Genomic DNA, 13,151 nt, shown 5'->3' with positions numbered 1-13,151 from the left:
AACCTCTTCAAATTTAATCTCTGAAACATGAGACACAACTATCAACAATATACCCCTAATAGAAACATCAACAACCAAATTTATTGGTTTGCATATTAATAATAGGTCTACATTAAACTGCAACCATCATATTAATGAAATAACCCCCAAACGTAGCTCAGCATGCTTCGCAATTAGGTCGTTTCAACAATTCGTAAATAGGAGTATCTTAAAGACAATATATTTGCCTATATTTATTTCATTATGTTCTACGAAATAATATTTTGGGGATAGTAAAAATATATTATTACAAAAAGAGAAATTAGAATAATAGTTGCAGCAAAGGCTATAGAATCTTGTAGAACACTTTTTTTAATTAGAGATTCTGACTTTAACAAATCAGTACATTATACTCTTCAATAAATGTCCTCTAATGTAATAAAGAAAATTTCCAACTAATTTAGCCATACATGTATAAATAGCTGCAGAAAGAATGATTTTCAAACGCCATCATCAAACTTATCATGCTATCAAAGGGAGTACCTTGCATGACAATAAAAATTTTCAGTAGTCTTCAAGACATTGAGTCATAATCAAAATCCTGCATTATTTAAAGTAGAACTAAAAATTACCGTACTTAATATCTCACACTTTCTATTCTGTAGATGAATTCTTGACATTTCACATATTGGTAGTGTAAATGTTTTAATACTATGAAATGGTAAATATATTCTGTTGTATAATATGTTATTGTTATTAAGGTATTAATTCTGTATATATTTCATATTTTCATTTTATATTTTGAACGAAAGAATTTGACATGTTCTTTATTCTATACTCTAAAGCAACTGTAAGGTATTATGGAACGAATAAATATGTCTGTCTGTCTGCCTGTCCCTCTATCCATCTATCAATTTTAATAATTGTTATATTACATCTGTGGATAATATTAAGTTTCTTGAATTTTTTGTCGACAACACTTTACAATGGTAGGCTTATATTGATTTCATTTAAAAAAAAGCTAAATACGGTGAATTTTGCTATTTTTACAGCTTAGGTCTACGTTGAATGTACATTCTTTCTTATCTATATATTATTCTCATTTTAACCATGGTACCTTTTAAGGAGAAATGCAGTAAATATTAGCAAAGTCTTTATTGCTCAGAAACGAGTTATTAGAACGATTTTGTTACTTAAAGTACAAAACCTTGTATTTTCTTTCTTTTTTAGGAATACAGAATCTTGGTATTTCTTTGTATAGCCTATACTTCTATTTATGAATGTTTAATGCTGTTTACGCATGACGAAACTGAATATAATAAAATATTACGAGTAAATTGTCATGATTTTAATACACGTAATGCAGAACTGTAAGAATAGAAAGTCACAGACAGACGAAATATTTATGCCTAATTATTGTAGTACTTTATTGTTTAATAAGTTAAAATCTAGGGAGTTGACCACCGTAATTGGCGGTGATTTAAACTCATTTCGTATCGGTGTATTGAATTATGTTCAATTAACAATTGAGAAATTGAGAGTAACTTCAATTTTGTGTTCCTAAGAAGTGTTAATTACTTTTAGTGTTTGCGTGTATTTTATTTTTAATAAGTAATTTATTATGGCGTGTGTTTGAGCGAAGTTTAGACATCAGCAGTATATATACAAATAATTATTAATATTTATACTTGCTAGTATAATAATATATTGAGATATTTTTACATGCCAGTAACTTCATACTTGCTGATTATTCGTATTATTGACAGTAATATTTTGTATATGGACAGTGATTTTGGTTTCCGAATGTGAATTAACATAGCTAGATGTTACAATTTTGGATCTCATTGAATACTACAATAAATCAGGAAATAATCAGAGTCAATAAAATAGTCGTATGAATATAAATGATGATAATGATGATGCTAATAATAATAATAATAATAATAATAATAATAATAATAATGATGATGAAGTTGAAGTTGAACATAAAATAAACACAAATAAGTATAAAGCATGAACATGGTACTGGTGCAGCATGGTTTGCTGAATTTAATAATAATTCGGAAACAATAAAATTCAAATTGCAATCATTAACATCCCAGTGTGACGTCAGCATGCGCAGAACAACGTATTTGTGTCAGCGTTAACACATACTGCTACTAGAGAGCTCTGGATCATTTTATTGTTACGCAGAAATACCGACAAGCGATGGATCGCTGAGCGTCCCGGTCCGCAACGCTCGGTCGTAACATCAAGGTCGCGCCAGCTGCTCCCAAGCATCGTTCCTTAAACTTTTGTTAAAATTCCTTGTGTTTGACATTTCACAAAATTTCTTTACCTATGTATAATTTCATAAAGTGCAACGTGTTTTGCTCGGTCCATTCCATGTTCACTGTCCACACAGACAGACGAATGGGTGTTGATTCATTGGTTGATTGATGGTTGATTGATTTATTGATTGATTGACTAATTGATTGACGTTAATCCTACGCTAACAGGTGAGCTATCCTTCCTTGGCCCTGCAGGTAAGGTTCCATCATCTACTGAGGAGCCCGAATAGAACCTGGAGCCTCAAGCCCTTAGAATCTAGATTAACATCGGAAACCCGTACTTGCCATAAGTATAGAGGTTGAATCGTTTTGCAACGCAACTTATTTGCGTACATATTGCGAGTTAAAAGGTTTCATGGATTAGATGAGGGGATAGCTAAGCGACATAAGGCCGAGGAATGCGACAAGGTTGGAGTGGATTAGATGAAGGAATAAATAATGTGAGAGGAGACATTTTATTGTATTGCATAATTGTATTGTGTATTGTAATTTTATTGTATATTGCTTATATTGTGTATATAGGTCACGCAAGTACGGATTACCGACGGAAGGAATGCGAATCAAACACTGCGATAAGGAAGAGCGGGCAAGAGGAAAGGTCATGAGATAACTTGAATGATATTCAAGAGTACAGTCGGAAGAGAAATGACATCGACAGAATCAGTCTAGCGTTGTGATAGTTACATTACGACTTTATTTTGTTCCATTGCATGTTAATACGTGTCTTGTATCGCACGGTATTATTATGCCATTCGTAAACATATGTAGCGCGTTTAATTGAATCGGTCATTGCAGAAAGGGAATAAGTCATGAAAAACGCGAAAATGAGTTAAGAGTGCCATTGCTTTCTTCAGACCTAGACACACATTTTCATAAAGAAATGGGACAAATTTGCTCATTCTCAACGCGAGGCAAAGTACCATAAGCAGCGCAGTCATTGCAGAAAGGGGACAAGTCAGCGACTTACCTTCTTTCTGCACTGACTGACGACGTGACGCAACTGAGTGCCGCGGATCTAATAAGTTACGCGCCCATCAGCTGATAAGGAAAATAACAGATAAGCTAGAAGTAGTAAGTGACCCAAGGGAAGAAAACTGTGTTATTAGTGACAAACGTAAACGCAATGAAATTAACTACCGCAGAAATATAAATAAGAAAAATAAACTGAAGGGATTGGAACGTCAATTCCATTGGGTAGTCTGTAGCAACCCGTACGACAGGAGAACAATGTAGGTAAAAAACTATTCTTTGTTTGTTTAGACGCAACTTTGGGTCATCAATTTTCAACATTCACAATTTGAAAGATCGTACGGCGCATTTCTATTCCTATCATGAAGGTATAGGCCACAAATCTCCAAGTTCATTCTGAACTACATTGAAAATAATGTCTCTTCTTCAGTCAGGGAATTGTATCTTTTCTCTGATAACTGTGGAGGGAGGGCAAAATAAAAATCATACTGTATTCGATTGTTGCTTGCACTGATCCAAATGGGTAGATTTAACAAAATCACTCATTATTTTCCACAACGAGCCCATCCATTTCTTCTCTGTGACCGCAACTTTGATGTAGTGAAGCGCAAACCAAGGAAGACAGACAGGGTATATGTGCCAGACGAATACAATACCTTGATCCACCAGGCAAACATAAACAACAGATTTTCTGTATAATCAGTTACTACTGATGATATTTTGACTTTTAAATGCTGATGGCCAGAGTATTACAAGAAAACCACCTGCTCATTAGACACACTGGGGAAGAAAGGGAAAGATAAGAATATGTTTTCTTCAGCACAATTCAGTGAATTTGATTACTCTAAAGAAGATCCAGGATGTGTGACTGCCAGTTTGGTAGTGAAATGAGGAAACACAGATTCTGTATGAAAAAACCAGGTTCTGGACGCATAGTAATGCCTACACAAAAGCATACAATGGGAAAATTTCCATTAATACGAATAAAACTTGGAGATGTATCGAAAGTGAGGCAATACATTCCATTGGAACACACTTCCTTTTACGAAGAGATCCTGAACTGGCCACCTTGTGGCAAGGAATCTACAAAGGCTTCCAACATTTAACAATACACTCTATAACAATTGAAACAAATGATTTTGTGGAGTACTTTATTGTATTTTTTATTGTGCCCTCCTATATGCAGTTTTTGAGTGTTAGTTTAAAAGTAGAATTTTGATTTAAAACTGTGATATAAAATCACATATTGGTACATTTCTATAGTAGGAACAATGATTAAAATGCAAAAATAATTATGTAAATGGTGAGAATAATGTAGTAATTGCACACAAAATCATCGTAATCATTATAATTATTAACATTTAGTTTGTTTTCAAATATTACATTAGCCCAAAATTGTAAATTATATATTTTTTCTTCCATATTTAACAAATCCTTGCAGAAAGGGGATAAGTCATGGTTCGAATAAACAACTTTAAACAAAAGTGTTTGAGATGTCAGATGTCTAACATGATGTATTATATTTCACTAGTCATAAACAAAGTAAGAAAAAATATTTATAATGATTGCTCCAGTATTTGAAGAAGAAAACAGTTTTTATTGATTATCTCAAAAGTAAGATTTCATGACTTATCCCCTTTCTGCAATGACCGATTCAATTAGTTTCGAATTTTTCTCTTGCTACGTTCTTTATTTCCACAGCGATGTCCTCATTCGTTCATCTTCGTGGAAGAGACAGTACTTCCATTGGCTCGCACCTCTCCCCCCGTCGGCGTGCCTACATACACAAGTCAAAAAAGACAGCAACGCCACCGTTGGTTTTCGGTAATCGTTTCTTTCGCGAGCTATACCGGGTGCTTGCCCACTTGCAGTGTAAATAAATACATATAGCCTATACTACAAACGAACTAAAACCCCGCTCGCATTTTCTTTTGTTTCAATATGGTCGAATGTGCTTTTCGCTTGGCTAGTGATGTATTTTTTGTAGTGGGTTTTTTACGACGTTTTATCAACATCTAGGTTATTTAGCGTCTGAATGAAATGAAGGTGATAATGCCGGTGAAATGAGTCCGGGGTCCAGCTAACTTGTCCCGACCGGGATTCGAACCAGGGCCACCTGGTTTCGCGGCCAGACGATGAACATGTATGGTTATCTAGCGTCTGAATGCTATGAAGGTGATAATGACAGCGAAATGAGTCCAGGGTCCAGTGCCGAAAGTTACCAAGCAATTGCTCTTAATGGGTTGACGTAAACTCCCGAAAAAAACCTCAACCAGGATTTGAACCCGTTCCCGCTCGTTTCACGGTCAGGCAAGCTAACCGTTATTCCACAGCGGTGGAAGCTAGTGATGTTTCTAGTCGCCCATGGTTCTGATGATAATTTTTTTTCGTAAAATTGATAAGCAATGTTATGAAAGCAATAATTAATTTCATGGCAGCTGAACGTTTCTTTCTTAAAGACGAGCTATTTTCTCTGAACCAAAAATACAGTGCCAATGCGGTAATACTTACGTAGCCTAGCGAGCGCTTGACGATTGCCACGAAATTTGATTTCGTGATTTCAGTGATATTTCCTGAAGCACATCATATTTTCTCCTTCATTTAGCTGTAATAACCTGATATAATATCTTACTAAATCTGTATTTTCTTCTAGTGCATTCAAAAGACCGCCGTTATACTCCGTAAACCTTGCATTTGAAATAATCCTTAAAGAATATAGTCGCGAATTTACTAGCGAAATTTCGATTGTCTTATTTCGGTACGGCCAGGTTACTAGTGGCGAGCATAGTTGGCGCTGCTGTGCGGTCCGCCTTATCCAGTTGTTCCGAGAGATGAAATGAAGGAGAAGTGAAGTGTTGGAATGAAAGAGGGAAACAGAGTACTCAGAGAAAACCCTTATGCAACGTCTATTTTACCATCATACATTCCACGCAGACCGAACCCGGACCGTCTTCATGGAAGGCCAGTGCACTAGCACTGTAGCCACACATGCGGCACGAATGGGTGTTACACGTCCAGCTTCCATGCACGTCCACACTGACTGCAACTTCAACGCTCTGGATCATTTGATTTTTCCTTGGAACAAACGACAAGTGGTGCAACTCAGCGCCTCTAGGTCCGTAACGCTCAGGTTGCGGGCTCACGCTACGCGCCGATGTTGCGAAGTATGGTTCGCTGTCCAGATAGGATCGCAGCGCGGTTGCGCTACGATGTTCTGTTGCAAGTCTGGACGCACCTTAATGAGGCGATAGTAGCGATCCTAGTGGTTAGCAACTATCTATGGATGCATATTTACTACATATTGAGCTTCGTGACTGTATATACTAGACTGTGTTAATACAACAAAATCGTTTGAAATCCGTCACTGGTACAAATCTCTAGTCAAGCAGCATTTGAGCTGTTTCCATATTGACAAATGTTTTTCCATGACATATTGAATTATAGTTTGTAAAATTGATGGAAAACAACAATGGGAATCGGTGAAAGCAGCTCAGAAGAATCCTTGGATACTCACTCCATCAAACAAAGCAGAAGCAGCGATTAGTACAAGGAATGAATTGGTCCCCGAAAACTTAGAACGATATGAGCGAGAACTGTAATTATTCACATTTGATTCAAGAATACAAAGCTAATTACAGTTACTGAAAATGTAATGTTGGCTTGCTTTCTACATTCGCTTACATGAAATTAATGTAACCAGTTGTACTTTTAGTACTATCAACATTAAAATGATAAGCAAATAACTGTTTCAATAATTCTATGTATTTGTTTAATTAAATTTACATAAAATGTAGTGTTTATTGAACTTCTAAAATAATGCGCCCGAATAGTGCTGCGAAGCGGTGATTTTCGATTCTAAAATCAGGTAGGTAATGCTTACTTTTCGATGTAGTAGTATAAAATAAAATTGAAATATTTCTTCTCACTTTACTGTCTGTGTCATTTTTGTATATCCTGGCCGCTTGCCTATAGAATTATTCAATTCTTCCTATTGACAATCTTCGATATAAGTTAAGTAGATTGTGGCAGTGATGAAAATTACGACGTTGATGATGACATTGATGGCGGGCAATGACGATAAGACGAGGACGACATTTATTCTGAAATTCATCCGGAATGTTTCTCGTTTACCTTGAATGATACTTGAAGTATTTTAAATAACGAGACAAAGTTACAAGAGAGAAAAGCATTTGACGGTATTTGATAGTTGCCTGAAGCAGGATATTGCTAAAAAAATCGTTGATTGCAATAAATCAATATTCAGTAACATATAATTTCAAGTCCACACCTGTGGAGTAACGGTTAGCGCCTTTGGCCGCGAAATCAGGTGGCCCGGGCTCGATTCCCAATCGGGGCAAGTTCCTGGTTCAAGTTTTTCCGGGATTTTCCCTTAACCCAATATGAACAAATGCTGGGTAACTTTCGGTGCTGGACCCAGGACTCATTTCACCGGCATTACCATCTTCGTCTCATTCAGACGCTAAATAACCTAATATGTTGATAAAGCGTCGTAAACAACCTACGAAAATAAAATAATATATATATATATATATATATATATATATATATATATATATATATATAATTTAAAATACTTTATTACGCATGGTAAATCATGATATGATTAATTTTGCCACTAGATAAATAATAATCTATACTAATAATAAATCTGTAACCAACATTTTTCTGGTAATTTTCGATTTTCCAAAACTAATTGGTCCTAACATATATAATTAACTACCCTGAAACCGAAAATCGCTTTTTTGACATTTTTGTTTGTATGTCTGTCTGTATGTTTGTTGCCTTTTCACGGGATTATGGCTGAAGGGATTTCGATAAAAATTGGAATATAAATTAAGTTCGTTGTAACTTAGATTTTAGGCTATATGGCATTCAAAATACATTATTTAAAAGGGGGGGTTATAAGGGGGCCTGAATTAAATAAATCGAAATATCTCGCTTATTACTGATTTTTGTGAAAAATGTTACATAACAAAAGTTTCTTTAAAAATAATTTGCGATAAGTGTTATTCCTTGAAAAATTTTGATAGGACTGATATTTAATGAGATAAATGAGTTTTAAAATTACAATAACTGCCATCTAAGGCCGTGTAATGAATTAAAAAACAAATGACTTCGTCTATAAGGGGCCTTGGACAGCAACAATCGAAAGCTATGAAAGATAGCCTAGAGAGAATGTTTCTGTGTTTGTATGAAGTAATATCGGAAGCTAAATTAACCGATTTGTATAATTAATTATTATTTCACCATTGGAAAGTGTAGTTTCTCTAGATGGACATAATGCTATAATGTTATTACAGTAACTTCTGATATAATATAATATAATATAATATAATATAATATAATATAATATAATATAATATAATATAATATAATATAATATAATATAATATAATATATAATATAATATAATATAATATAATATAATATAATATAATATAATATAATATAATATAATATAATATAATATCATATAATATAATATAATATAATATAATATAATATAATATAATATAATGCAATGTAATGTAATATAATTTAAGTTATTTGAAGGGTTCAGAACCATAGTGGGCCGAGCTCCATTTACTGAATACGTAGAAAACAAGGGTTAAAATTAAGTTATTACCATAATTCAATGGAAACCTATAACAAGTAAAATAAAATATACACATTAAATCTAAATGTTGTCAATCTTCATTAAACTATGGTTGAATGTAATAAAAATTAAGAAACATGTTAAAGGAATTGTCATTGCTCTAAATGAGTGTCTCTGGACCAAAATGATCGCATTTTAATTATTTGGATGCAATTTAAATTAAGTAACATATTATACGATTTATCCTTCTATCAAACACGAATGTTCCCTGGATCAAATGTCCTATTTTAATTACCGGTATGTAATTACTTTATATTTATTTATAACGGGTGCAGCGGAGCGCACGGGTACGGCTAGTACTTTGAATAATTTTGTACTTTAAATGTAGCAGTATTTTACCGCAACGGTTTCATTTTACCTTATATGCAATTTAACATCGTAACTGATCTTACAGATAGTAGGATGTATCTAAAAGAATTTAAATTTCCTCAGTTCATGAAATGTAGAAAATAATATTAAACAATTAACCGCAATATTTATTAGTCTACAGATAATTTTAGCGATATTTTAATATCAAATAGATTTCAAGAATCAAGTTAGAATAGAAATTCTTGGAAAAAAACAATAAATAATTAAAACAGCTGTATGAACACATTTCAATATATTCATAACTTTTCAATTATTTATTGCATTTTAAATTCTTGAACACTGTTGACTAGTGACCACATCTCATAATAAAATTATTTGTTAGAACAGAAATCTTGGCGACAAATTGTGAGAACACTAAGCCCAGTGTTATTCGGACTTGGTCCATAAGTCGTGACAACACAATCGCTCGTCCGCATATTTTAGTGTTGAATAAGAAGTATATTAAGAGGAACTAACCTCATTTTAACGCACAGACAGGTATTCAATGTGAAAATAGTTGTAATTATATTTTATTTGTTGAGTAAAATTGGGAGTTTCATTCAAAGCGTGCCCGCATTAATGATTATCGCGGTACGCGTGTGGTCTTTTTTCAGATTTTATCCCAGATTAGTCTCTATTATGACGTAAATTTAAGTGTTATCCCGTTTACAATTTTGTTCCGCACGAATGTAGAGCACACAATTATCATGTCGGAGCCATATCATCACCTCGAACACATACGTAACATATAGCGCTTCTCCATGGTCTCTATGACACGTTAAATTCTTAATTCAGATATGAATTTGTCCTTCATTTGACGGGCGCCAGAACTGACTGGAACGCTTAAAGAAAACCATTCCTGCTTATAGAATTGTAATGCGGAATTTTAGCAAGGCTCGTATGTAGCTTTTGAGAACATGAACCGGTGATTAAATGGGAGGTCTTCAGCAGTACCTTGCCTAATTGTGGAAAGATCTCGAAAATATTGGCGATTGAATTTAATATACCTTTGTGCGAGATCGTGCGTATTTGCTTGTTTTCCGCACAGAACCAATACGCGGGAAGTGTGAAATACCACATTCAATATTCCCTCTTCTTACCGCTTAAGCGCGACATTCATTTTACTGCTTTAGGCTTTTAACATATTATTTTTAGAGACGTTTAACATAGTAATAATTATAAATTGGAAACTTACCACTGCAATTTCACCTAAATTGCAATGTTAATTATTGCTTTTAAATATTTGCAAAAATTAAGTAAAGTCTACTACTCCACGAAACTTATTGCATTCCTGATACAAGTAACATTAAGGAAGCCGTGAAAAAATCAACGAGATTCCAGATGCCGATGTTATTACTGCAATATGTTATATAAATAATATTGTTAAAATATTAAAATGACAAATAAATCATTACATAACCTTACATTTGTTTTAAGTTCGCATTTATAGACTGGGGGAAAAAAAGACACACATATATCATGGCCTGCTGGAGTATAGTAAACACAGAAAACAATTTACAGCAACAATGTTGAAGAAAGATATTTTGGTGTTCCGAAGTTGCCGTCATTAAACAGAAACCAACATGGAGATTTCATTGCAACTAATTAGAAATTCGTCTTTCAGGTATGTAATAAACGATCTTCGCACAAAATAATGTACGATACTATGTTTCGCTTTTTCAGTCTTTTCCTCGAACATGAAAACGTCAACATACCGCTCTTGTAACGTGTATTACTATTAAATTCTTATGTAATACAGACTTTTTCTTTACACGTAAAATAGTGTCATTTTAGATAAACGTAAACGTAAGGTATATTGCTCATCCGCATTGAATCCCCAGAAGACATAAAATTGTGCTGTACGTAGGCCTATATACAGAGTGAACTGTAGGTAATATAATTAATTGCAGGAAGTTATTCTTTGAGATATTTCAAACAAAAGAGTTTAATACAATTTTTCTAGTTTTTGCTTTCTTTTCGAGCTAAAAATTGTTTTATTCCATAGCCTGTTTTGAAAAATCCACTAATAGAATTTACAATAAGCTCAGTCAATTTAAGACAGCACTGTAGTATAATAGCAAATGGTTGAAGGAATTTTAGTTTTGTCTTTTAAATGTGCAAAAATTTGATCCGAACAAATGTAACTTCTCGTTCTGCAAAGAAATTTTACAATTTTACATTGTTCGGATCAAATTTTTGCACATCTAAAGGACAAAACTAAAATTCTTTAAATCATTATCATGATACACTGACTCTCTTAAACTGACTGGGCAAATTCAATAGCTTTTCCAAAATATGCTATGAAATGTTTCATATAACAATTTTTTTCTTGAAAAGGAAGCAAAAACGATCAAAATTGCATTAAACTTTTTTGTATGAAAAAAAAAAATGTTATGTTTTATTTAACGACGCTCGCAACTGCAGAGGTTATATCAGCGTCGCTGGATGTGCCGGAATTTTGTCCCGCAGGAGTTCTTTTACATGCCAGTAAATCTACTGACATGAGCCTGTCGTATTTAAGCACACTTAAATGCCATCGACCTGGCCCGGGATCGAACCCGCAACCTTGGGCATAGAAGGCCAGCGCTATACCAACTCGCCAACCAGGTCGACTTTTTGTATGAAATATCTCAAAGCCATTGAAATAAATTACATTTCTTACGGTTCACCCTATATAGCCCATCCATGGGACATACAGAAGTATGTATATTTCTCTATATATAGGGTTGTCATAATGAAGAAACACAGAACTAGGACATGATCAACACGTCAATTCACTCGATAACAGGGAACTTATGAATTTACAAGACTCTTATACTGTATATAATATGAGTACTAAATACAATATGCCGTATTTACTACAGATACTACTTCAGTATCAATTATTTGCTTAATACGGACAGGGTTGGACACTTGAGTGATACCTACACTTTACCTTATCTATGATCTTATTTGACAAGGATGTCACATTACTGCCATTTATTTTAACGGCAGCCATTGAAGTCTGTGTATCATCACCATAGCACCACTCTTACTTCTCAGAACTGTGAACAGCAAAAAGGAACTTCGTTCGTTTCTGAATGACATTGTGAAATAAATTACAATTTACATTTTCCATATTGTACTGTATCTGCAGAAATGTATTTAATGACAAGTGATATTGTAATAATTTCGAGGGAAAAATTATTCAAATCAACTTTACAGGAAGTTATACCTGAAAGCTTGATTTGCAAGTGATATTGTAATCCGTTCCTATCTTCTGTCTACTGAGCATTCTTCAAAGAACTGATCATGCGCACTGCCTCCTTTCTGGGCTTATAAAATATCTGTACGAAAAATTTTTTTTCTAAGACTGTACGTATTGTGTATGCTTCCTTGCCTTGTTTTTTTTTTTTACTTGGTTATTTAATGACGCTATATCAATTGCTGGGTTATTTTGGCGTCGATGGGATTGGTGATACGAGATGGTATTTGGCGAGATCATGCCGAAGATTTGCCTTACGGTTGGGGAAAACCTCGAAAAAAAAACCAACTAGATCATAAGTCCAGGCCGGAATCGAACCCACGCCCGAGCGCAACTCCGGATCGGCATCCTTGCCTTGCGATGTTACTATTTTACTATAATCGATATCTTAGTCTTGCGATTGGAAGACTAGGAACGAAATCCTGCTATGAATGTCTTATAGCCCTATTGTGTGTGATAGCTACGGCCGTCAGGTGTAACTAGCCCAACAGAATAGGAGACCCCTCTGGTCTTACCTATTTTCTCTGATGTTGGATTCTGTATGACGTATGTAGTTCCGGAACGTTAAGAAATGTCGAGTTTCAGGACATGGTGGAATATCCAA

Source organism: Periplaneta americana, chromosome 9, assembly GCF_040183065.1.
Source record: "Periplaneta americana isolate PAMFEO1 chromosome 9, P.americana_PAMFEO1_priV1, whole genome shotgun sequence".
Taxonomy (NCBI): domain Eukaryota; kingdom Metazoa; phylum Arthropoda; class Insecta; order Blattodea; family Blattidae; genus Periplaneta; species Periplaneta americana.
Note: the sequence above shows the minus strand (reverse complement) of the source record.